The sequence below is a fragment of the Notamacropus eugenii genome, chromosome 5 (genome assembly GCF_028372415.1).
Source record: "Notamacropus eugenii isolate mMacEug1 chromosome 5, mMacEug1.pri_v2, whole genome shotgun sequence".
Lineage (NCBI taxonomy): Eukaryota > Metazoa > Chordata > Mammalia > Diprotodontia > Macropodidae > Notamacropus > Notamacropus eugenii.
The window spans coordinates 78,659,605-78,669,675 of NC_092876.1; positions in this window are offsets into that span (position 1 = coordinate 78,659,605).

A 10,071-nucleotide genomic window follows, 5' to 3' on the forward strand; every position below is an offset into this window, starting at 1 on the left:
CCCAGCATTGATGGTAGTTAAAACTGTATGTCTCATTCTGTATTTTGAAATCATCCTGTCTCTCTCAGGAGGCAGACAGAGTGCTCATTGGTCCCTGCAGTGGTCAGAATTCAAAGCATTCCAAAGCTGTTGTTATATTGTTCAAATATAATTCTGCTCACTTTGCTCATCAGTCCATTCATAAACCTTTTGTAAGAGCCTACTCTATGCCAAGCACCAGGCTAAGTGCTAAGGAAACAAAGAAAGATCTTTGCAGATTTCTCTGAAACCTTTTCATTATTTATTACAATACAATAAATATCTCTTTATATTCACATATCATAAGCTTTACCAGATTTTTCCTTAGGGGCTCCTGGGTAGTGGTGGAACAGTCAGAAAACAGAGTCCAACTCTCTGCTCTGGAGAGGTTAGCCTTCCCCAGGACTGTCCAAAACATGTGGACCCAAACCTGGGACCTCTTAATGGGAGAGGTGTATACTACACATGAACTCTGAACTAGGTGCCAGGAATATGACACAATCATGTAGAGGCTGCCCTCAAGACACAGGATTCTCATTCTAGGCTCTAATGTTTTTATGTTCTGAGCCTCCTCTGACCTAGAGGTCATTCTATGTTTGGCCATTTTGGGTTCTAAGTTCCCTACCAACTCTAACATTCTGTGCTCTAAATTCTCTCCCAGCTCTGACATTTGATGCGCTAAGGTCTTGCCCAGCTTTGACATTCTAGGTTGCAAGGTTCTTTCCCAGATCCAACATGCTATGTTCTAAGGTCCCTTCCAACTGGTGCATTCTGGGAGTCTATGAGTCTGTTAATGAGAGGTGAACAGAGTGAGAACCAAGCCGAGATCCTGTCACAGAAATAGATCACTCTTCAAACTTCGTTGTTGTTCAGTCTTTTCAGTTGTGTCTGACTCTTTGTGACCTCATTTGAAGTTTTCTTGGTAGAGATGCTAGAGTGGTTTGCCATTTCCTTCTCCAGCTCATTTGATAGATGAAGAAATTGAGGCAACCAAGCTTAAGTGACTTGCCTAGGGTCACACAGCTAATAAGTGTCTGAAGTCAGATTTGAACTCAGGAAGACTCATCTTCCTGACTTCAGGTCCAACACTGTATCCACTGCGTCATCTCACTGCCTCTCTTCAAACCAAGCCAAGGAAAAAGCACAGGACCAGGTGCTCTGAACAGTCTTGGGACTCTGCTGCCCTCCTGGTCTCTGACTCTGCCCTCTTTACTTTCTGCAATTCCATCCCTTTCATCTTGGCTGCCATTGTGAGATACTCATAGTGCTCAAAATCTACCACCTCCTTCCATTTTTGCCCTTCTTCTAATATAACTCCCAAGCTCCATCTCAATTGCTCAGATCCCATCTATTTGAAACTAGATTTTCCGAGGCAGGATTTGAATTCAAGATCAGCTTTGATGTCATGGAAAAGAGCATTGGCTTTGGAGTAATAAGTTTTTATCTTAAATGTTTATAGAAACTTCCAGGTCATGTGACTTGAAAACTAGACATTTTAGCTGATCTTTACAACCTCTCAAATCTTTCCAACCTCTCCAATTATGGAGAATTATGGGAATTATGCACAAATTAAAGCAATTTCATCAAACATCACCAAAGGAACAAAAGAGAGAATACAGAAGTTAAGGACAAACTGGAAGAAGAAAAGTATAAAGCAATAATGTTAAAATAAAACATGATATCCATACAAGGAAAACATTGATCTGGAAAACAGGCCTAGAGACAACTTAAGCAGGTTTCTCAGAAGAATACAAGAAGTTAAAAAAATATATCATTTTGAATAGCATAATGGAATAAAAGATACGGATAAGAAAACTGCCCAGAAGTTTAGAAACACTGAAAACAAAATGCCACTCCAAAGAACCCACAGATTACTTCCAGATAAAAACCGTATGCTGAAAATTCCTGAGACACACAGTGGTTAAATAATTCCAATTAAGAAAAATTTTTTTTGAAAGTGACCAGGAGGAAAAACTTCGGATATAAGGGAAAGGAAATTCTAATTACACATGAATATTTTGCACCAACCAGAAACTGCAGACGGTAATGGAATAATGAGGTTGGAAGAGCAAAGGAGCTGAGGATACAACCCAAGGTGTTGCACCGTGCAAACCCGAGCTAACCATTAAAGAAAAAAAGATGGATGTTCAGGGGGGAAAGAGGCACTGGAAGTATTACTAGAAAGAAAGCCAGGCCTGAACAAATTATTTGCATCTCAAACACCTCAGACAATAGAAATATAGGAAAAGTAAACAAATACAGCACTCACAGATAACAAAATAACAACAGAACATTAGAGATTTCTTTCTAAAAGTATACAAAGAGATAAGGGTGAAAGAGGAAGGCAAATAGAAATGATGGTGGAGAAACAGGTCTACAACATCTTAGATTAAACCTCACAACACTTATCTACCAGTGTGAATCTATGGCTCTTTGTGGAATTAAACTAGAGAAGGAAAGGTATATGAAAAAAAGAGAGGGAATGAGGAAGATAAGGGAGGATATGTGATGTACCCTAATCAAGCCAAAGGTTAACAATGAAAGGAAAATAGCCCCTATATTCTCTAAGGAAAAAGAAAGCCTATGGGAAAATAGTGGAGAAGGCAAAAGGAGGGATTGAAATAAGGGGGAAAAAGAAGTCTTGTTTCAGTGGTAGAAGTACCACTGATGATTGTCCTGTGGGGAAAGAGAGATAATTTATACTTTGTTGACTCCAGAGCCAACGTTCTTTTCCATGACTTCAAAACTGCTCTTGGGTTCAAATCTTGCCTCTTAAAACCTGGTTTCAAATAGTTTTGAGATAGAGCTTGATGGTTACATTTGCAGAAGGGCAAAGGAGGAAGGAGATGGTAGATTTTGGGGACCAAGTATCTCACAATGGCAACCAAGATGAAAGGGATGTAATTATGGAAAATAAACAGTGCACAGCCAGGGACAAGGAGGGCAACAGAATTCATTGGCTTCCAGACTGGTTCCAGCATCTAGTCCTGTGGTTTCTCCTTGGGTGGATTTTAAGAGCAACCTTTTTATGTGGCAGAATCTTGACTTGGTTCTCTCTTCAGCTCTCTATAGACTCATATACTTACAAGCTGTCTGATTTGGGAGGTAGTTGAGAGGGAGGAAGAATTTATGAGATAGAGAGCATTACAAGATGTAAAATAGATAATTTTGACTATAGCAAATTGAAAAAGTTTTGCACAAACAAAACCAATGCAACCAAGATTAGAAGGAAAGTAGAAACCTGGGAAACAAATTTTACAGCAAAAGTCTCTGATAAAGGTCTTGTTTCTCAAATATATAGAGAACTGGGTCAAAATTATAAGAACACAAGTCATTCTCCAATTGATAAATGATCAAAGGATATGAACAGCCAATTTTCAGAAAAAGAAATTAAAGCTATCTATAGTCATATGAAAAAATGCTCTAAATCACTTTTGCTTAGAGAAATGCAAAGTAAACCATCTCTCAGGCACCATCTCACACCTATCAGACATGTTAATATGACAGAAAAGGAAAATAGTAAATGTTGGAGGAAATGGGGGAAAATTAGGACACTGGTGGAGTTGTGAACTGATCCAACTATTCTGGAAAGCAAATTGGAACTATGCCCAAAGCAAACCAAATTGTGAATACCCTTTGATTCAGCAATACCACTACTAGGTCTGTATCCCAAAGGGATTAAAAAGAGGGGGGAGGAGAGGGACCCATTTGTACAAAAATATTTATAGCAGCTCTTTCTATCATGGCAAAGAATTAGAAATTGATGTCCATCAATTGGGGAATGGTTGAACAAGTTGTAGCATATTACTGTAATGGAATATTACTGTGCTATAAAAAATGACAAGCAAGCTGATTTCAGAAAAACCTGCAAAGATTCACATGTGATACAAACATGAAGTGAGCAGAACCAGGAGACCATTTTTCATAATTACAGCAACACTGTGCAATGATGAATTGTAAATGATTTAGCTCTTCTCAGCAGTACAATGATCCAAGACAATTCCAAAGGACTCATGATGAAAAGTGCTGTCTACATCCAGAGAAAGAATTGATGAAGTCTGAATGCAGATATACGCATACTATTTTTCACCTTCTTTACTTTTTTCATTTTTTTTCTTTTGGTCTGTTTCTTTTTCTTTTCTTTCTTTCTTTCTTTTTTTTTTTACAACATGAGTAACATGGAAATGTTTTAGATGATCGCACAGGGAGGGAGAACATTTGGAACTCAAAATTTTTTAAAATTAATGTTAAAAATTGTCTTTGCGTGTCATTGAGGAAAAGAATAATACAGAGATGAGGTCCTTACGATGGGCATGATCTTCAGGGATTTGGTGCTTTCAAAGATAAGAAATCCTTCCCTAGCAGGAGAGAAATCAGAGTTCCTTAAGGGGAGCTGATACCCAAGAGTAAGAGATCAAGGGCTCAGGGAGGAGAGGTCAAGGTAAATGAAGAAAAATGACCCCAAGAAGGACAAACTGCAAAATCAGGGACAGGAAAATTCCTACCTTGGGGCAATACACTCTCTATCTCAGACAGGAACAATTCTAAATGTTTATTTTGTTTCTTAATTAGGTAAATATGATGGAACTGTTGGTCAACCCAAATTGTCTGTGATGATTTTATCTAAAGATCGCCCATCTCTTACTAGTTGTATTTAAAAATCCTAGCCCTCACCTAAAAAAATGGATATTCAGATGAAGTTCCCTCCACTCGACAGAGAGGCTGTGGTCTACAGAGGCAGAAGCTTGTCTATTCTGTCAGATGCAGGTATGTTGGCAGGTGTGGTTGAACTGTTTATTCATGAAGTGTGCGTTTGTGTGCATATATTAATGGATCTTTGTAGGGAACTGCTCAATGGGTATGAATCTGAGAATGACCAGATTTAAAGACAATATATCAATAAACTTGAAAAATCATTCCCTCCCAAAAATAATTGATGTGATGAGTTTTCACAATGTTTGCTAGTGTTTCAAACTGTTGAAGCTAGGAAGAGTGATCTGTTGTAAGTAACAGTCCTTTTGGAAACAATAGCGAATATATATGTTACATTGCCATTTGAAAAGAATAACATTACAATGTTGAAAAAAAAATCTTCCTCAATTCAGAATTCCTAAGAAGAGGGGAGTGGAATTGCCTCTCTGCAGAAACATTTGTTTTTAGGTTTTGTAGATGAGAGAGAGGGGGGAGTCCTTGTTTTGGAGGAGATATTCTGCTAAATGGGTTGAGCTTGGGGCTTGGAGTCATATTTTACAACAAGGGAAATAGGTGGTGGGGAAATGAAGAGGCCAGTCTTTATTTTCCATACTTGGGAAAGAAACTGACACCAGGACCCTTCTGTGGAGCAGATTTCTAACAAAACAAAACAAAACAAAGCTAAAAAGCCCAAAGTAGTGAGCATTCTGAGCTGGGGTGCTGGGTTTGAAAAGAAAGTCACGCCTCCTAGAATGGAGGGATACTGAGTCTACAGGGAAGGTCCACCCCTGCAAAAGAAGGGAAGAAGGATAGTTTCTAGGTATCCTAATTGGTCCTCTGCCTCAAGGGATGATTGACTGCTCAACCTGTCCTACTCACTAGTGCCACCTAGTGGTAATGAGTCACTCAAGCACTGGAGACTGTCCAGTTTAGCCTCCTAATTTCACAGATGAGGAAACTGAGCACCAGAGAGTGGAGTTCAGAAATCGATTTGTCTGAGGTCACCTAAGTTGCAAATGGTAACGCTGGGATTTGAATCCAGGTCCTCTGACTCCCGATTCTAGTGTTTTTCCCACTGTACAACATTTTGTCAATGCTTTATTTGTACCTCTTCTCAAAAACCACCCACTCAGAAAGAGTCCTCCTTTATAACAAAGAAGTCTAAACAAGACACACCCATGCAGTGACCGTTTCTGACAACATATGCTCATTTCCCAGCCGTAGCCCCCTCCCATCCCCCACCTCTCTGCTAAGAGGAGGAAACCAGGTTTCACAGTCAAGGCTCTAAAGAATAAAAGGTCCAGTTCTAACATAAATGGATTCTAACATAAATAAATTGATCCAGTTCTAACATCTTTTTAATGCTGCTTTCAGTTACGTTATCTCAGTCATTCTGCAAATTATTCTCTTGTCTAAGGCTGGTTAATCATAAATCCACAAGTAGCTATTAAGTGCCTACTACGCGTCAAGCATTTGATAAGCACAGGAGATATAAATATAAAAGTGAAACTCCCTGCCCTCAGGGTCCATAATAAATAATGAAAATAATAATAATAGCTAGCACTTATGTAGTGCTTTAAGATGTGTGGGGCTTTTACATGAGTTATCTCATTTTGGTCCTCAGTTCTGGGAGGTTGGTGCTGTGATTTATTATATTTATTTATATTTATTATTATAAAATCCCTATTTTATAGATGAGAAAGGCTGAGAGAAAGGTGAAGTGACTTGCCCACAGCTAGTGTCAGAGGTAGGACTGGAACTCAGGTCTTCCTGAACTCAAGTACAGCACTCGATCAACTGTACCACCTACAGTCACCTCAGACTTCTTTTTAGATGGGCCTGGAGAATCCCCTTAACTTTTCCACTTCTGCAGCTATTTTCTGAATCCCTGCTCCCCTGCCCAAGACTTCCCAAAGCTTGGGCCAAAATTGCTGGCAGTGACTCATTGTCATCACCATAGTCCTAACCTGCTTCACCTTGAGCCTTGGCTGGCCCTGGTCTGGGACTGCACAGGTGGCTGTAGATTTTAGGTCCTCTGTGATCTTGGTCCAGCTATGGATGGGCTTGAGTCAAAGCCAGGCAGCTATCTCTCTGCCTACCCTGCATGTGGGATGGGATCCATGGCCTCCAAATCCCACAGAGGGTGTAACTAAGGCTGCACTGCCCCACCCTGTCAGAGCAGCAGGCAGAGCCCCCTGGCCAAACAGCCGGGTTACAGTTCTGGTCCTGGGAGGAGGGATCCTGGGCCAGGTTCCTGGGATCACAGAACACTACAATTGCAAAGGAACTTAGAAGTCATCTGATTCAATTGTCTCACTTTATGAAGTGGGAAATTGAAGCCCAGAGACATCCCAGTTTACCCAGCAAGTTTAGGCATAGGGAAAACGTAGACTTTCAGCCTCCTCAATCTGTGTCCATGAACCACTGGGACCATTGATAATGGGGTTGGAAAAGACCTCTGAAATCCTAAAATCCAACCTTCTGATTTCACAAATGAATTCATCATCTTTTCCCACCAAGCCCTCCCTTCTTCCTAACTACTCTCAAGGGCACCACTATCCTCCCAGTCATCTATGCCCAAAACCTTGTTGTCATCCTCCACTTCTCATCTTCTCTCACATTTCTCTCCCCGCCCCCACATAACATCTCTCCTATATGTGCCCTCCCTCTCCCTTGGCACTGCTACCACCCTGAGCCTTCATCATTTCATTCCTGGACTAGGACAATTACTTCCCAGTTGGTCTTTCTACTTCAAGTTTCTCCCCACTCCAATCCACCCTCCCTTCAGTTGTCAAATCAATCTTCCTAAAACCACAGCACCTTCTTCCCTCCATAAACTCCTGTGGCTCCCTACTACCTCCAAATACAAAATGTTCAGTTTGGCTTTTTAAACCCTTCACAACCTGGCTTCCTTTTTCCTTTTCTGTCTCACACTTGAACCAACACTGGTCTTATTCTTCATATAGGACACTCCGTATCCTGACCCTATACCTGGAAGGTTCTCCTTATCTCCACCTCCTGTCTTCCCTGGCCTCTCTTAAGACTCAATTCAAAAGAAATGCTAGGGAAGGTGGCCTAGCTCTACCAGATCTCAAATTATATTATAAAGCAGCAGTTGTCAAAACCACTTGCTACTGGCTAAGGAACAGAAGGGTAGACAAGTGGAATATGCTAGGTGCTCAAGACATAGTAGGCAATGAATACAGCAATCTACTGTTTGATAAAACCCAAGAACCCCAGCTTCTGGGAGAAGAACTCACTGTTCAACAAAAACTGCTGGGAAAACTGGATAAAAGTGTGGCAAAAACTAGGCATAGACCAATGCCTGACACCGTACACTAGAAAAAAGTCCAAATGGATATATGATCTAGGTATAGAGATACTATAAACAAATTAGTGAAGCAAGGAATAGTGTATTTATCAGATTTATGGAGAAGAGAAGAATTTTTGAGTAAAGAAGAGATAGAAACCATTATGAAGTGCAAAATGGATAATTTTGATTACATTAAACTGAAAAGTTTTTGCACAACCAAATCCAGTGCAACCAAGATTAGGAGGGAAGCAGAAAACTGGGAAAGAGTTTTTGCAATTAGTGTCTGTGATCTAAAATATATAGAGAACTGAGTCAAATGTACAAGAATACAAGTCATTCCCCAAATGATAAATGGCCAAAGGATATGAAGAGGCAGTTTTCAGAGGAAGAAATTAAAGATATATATAGTCATATGAAAAAAGTTATCTATAGTCATATGAAAAAAATATCTATAGTCATGTGAAAAAAAGATATCTATAGTCATATGAAAAAAAATGCCCAAGGTCATGCCAGTAGTAAATCACTATTGATTAGAGAGATGCAAATCAAAACAACTCTGAGATACCACATCACACCTATCATATTGGCTAACATGACAGAACAGGAAGATGATAAATGTTGGAGAAGACGTGGGAGAGTTAGAACACTAATTCATTGTTGGTGGAGCTGTGAGCTGATCCAATCATTCTGGAGAGCAATTTGGAACTATGCCCAAAGGGCTACAAAAATGTGCATACCTTTTGACCCAGCAATATCACTTCTAGAACTGTATCCCAAAGAGATCATAAAAATGGAAAAGGATCCCATGTATACAAAAATATTTATAGCCGCACTCTTTGTGGTGGCCAAAAACTGGAAATCAAGGGGATGCCCATCAATTGGGGAATGGCTAAATAAATTGTGGTATATGAATGTAATGAAATACTACTGTAAGAAATGATGAACAGGAAGACTTCAGAGAGGCCTGGAAAGACTTATATGAACTGATGCTGAGTGAAAGGAGCAGAACCAGGAGAACTTTGTACACAGCAACAACCACAGTGTGAGAGGAATTTTTCTGTAAGACTTAGAGCTTCATTGCAATGCAAGGACTTAAAAACTTCTCAATGGCCTTTTAAGGCAAAATGCCTTCCACATCCAGAGAAAGAACTATGAAATTGGATCACAGATTGTAGCAGATCATTTTCTTTTGTATTACGTTTTGGTTTGTTATATGATTTCTCCCATTCATTTCAATTCTTCTATACAACATGACTATGGTGAAAATGTATTTAATAGGAATGCATGTGTAGAGCCTATATAAAATTATATGCTGTTTCGGGGAGGGAGGGGGGAGGGAGGGAGGGAAAGTGAGGAAGGGAAAGAAAAAAATCCCGGCTGTATGGTAGTGATTGTGGAACACTGAAAATAAATAAATTTTAATATATATATGTATGTATGTATGTATGTATGTATGTATGTATGTATGTATGTATTATATATATATATAAAGACTCAATTCAAATCCCACCTTCTTGAACAGAGTTTTCAAGGTCTTCCGATTGCTTGGTCCTCCCTTCTGAGATTCCCTTCCATTTACTCTGTATAAATCTTGTCTATACAATTTTTCACAAGTTGTCTTGCCCGCTAGGATATGAGCTACTTGAGGACAGGGACTGGTTGTGCCTTCCTTTGTATTTCTGGTGTTTAGCACAGTGAAATAAGCATTTAAATGCTTGCTGATTGACTGAGTGACTCATCAAGGCTCCAAGAAATTAAGTAAGTGACTTGCCCAAGGTCATGCCAGTAATAAGTTTCAATTAGAATTCAAATGCAGACCTTCTGGTGCCAACCAGGAGCTCTTTCTGAAAGGTTCTTTCAGACAGGATCAGTTCTGTCTGTTTAAGGATGAGGAAACTGAGGAACAGAGGGATGGATCGCCTTGCCAGATTGTCACTTGGGCTAGATTCTTAACCTAGTTTCCTCTCATCTGAGCCTGTGTGCCTTCTCCAGTTTTCTGGGATCCCGCTGAGGAAACCCCCAAGCCAGGGTTCCCACCCTGCTGGTCA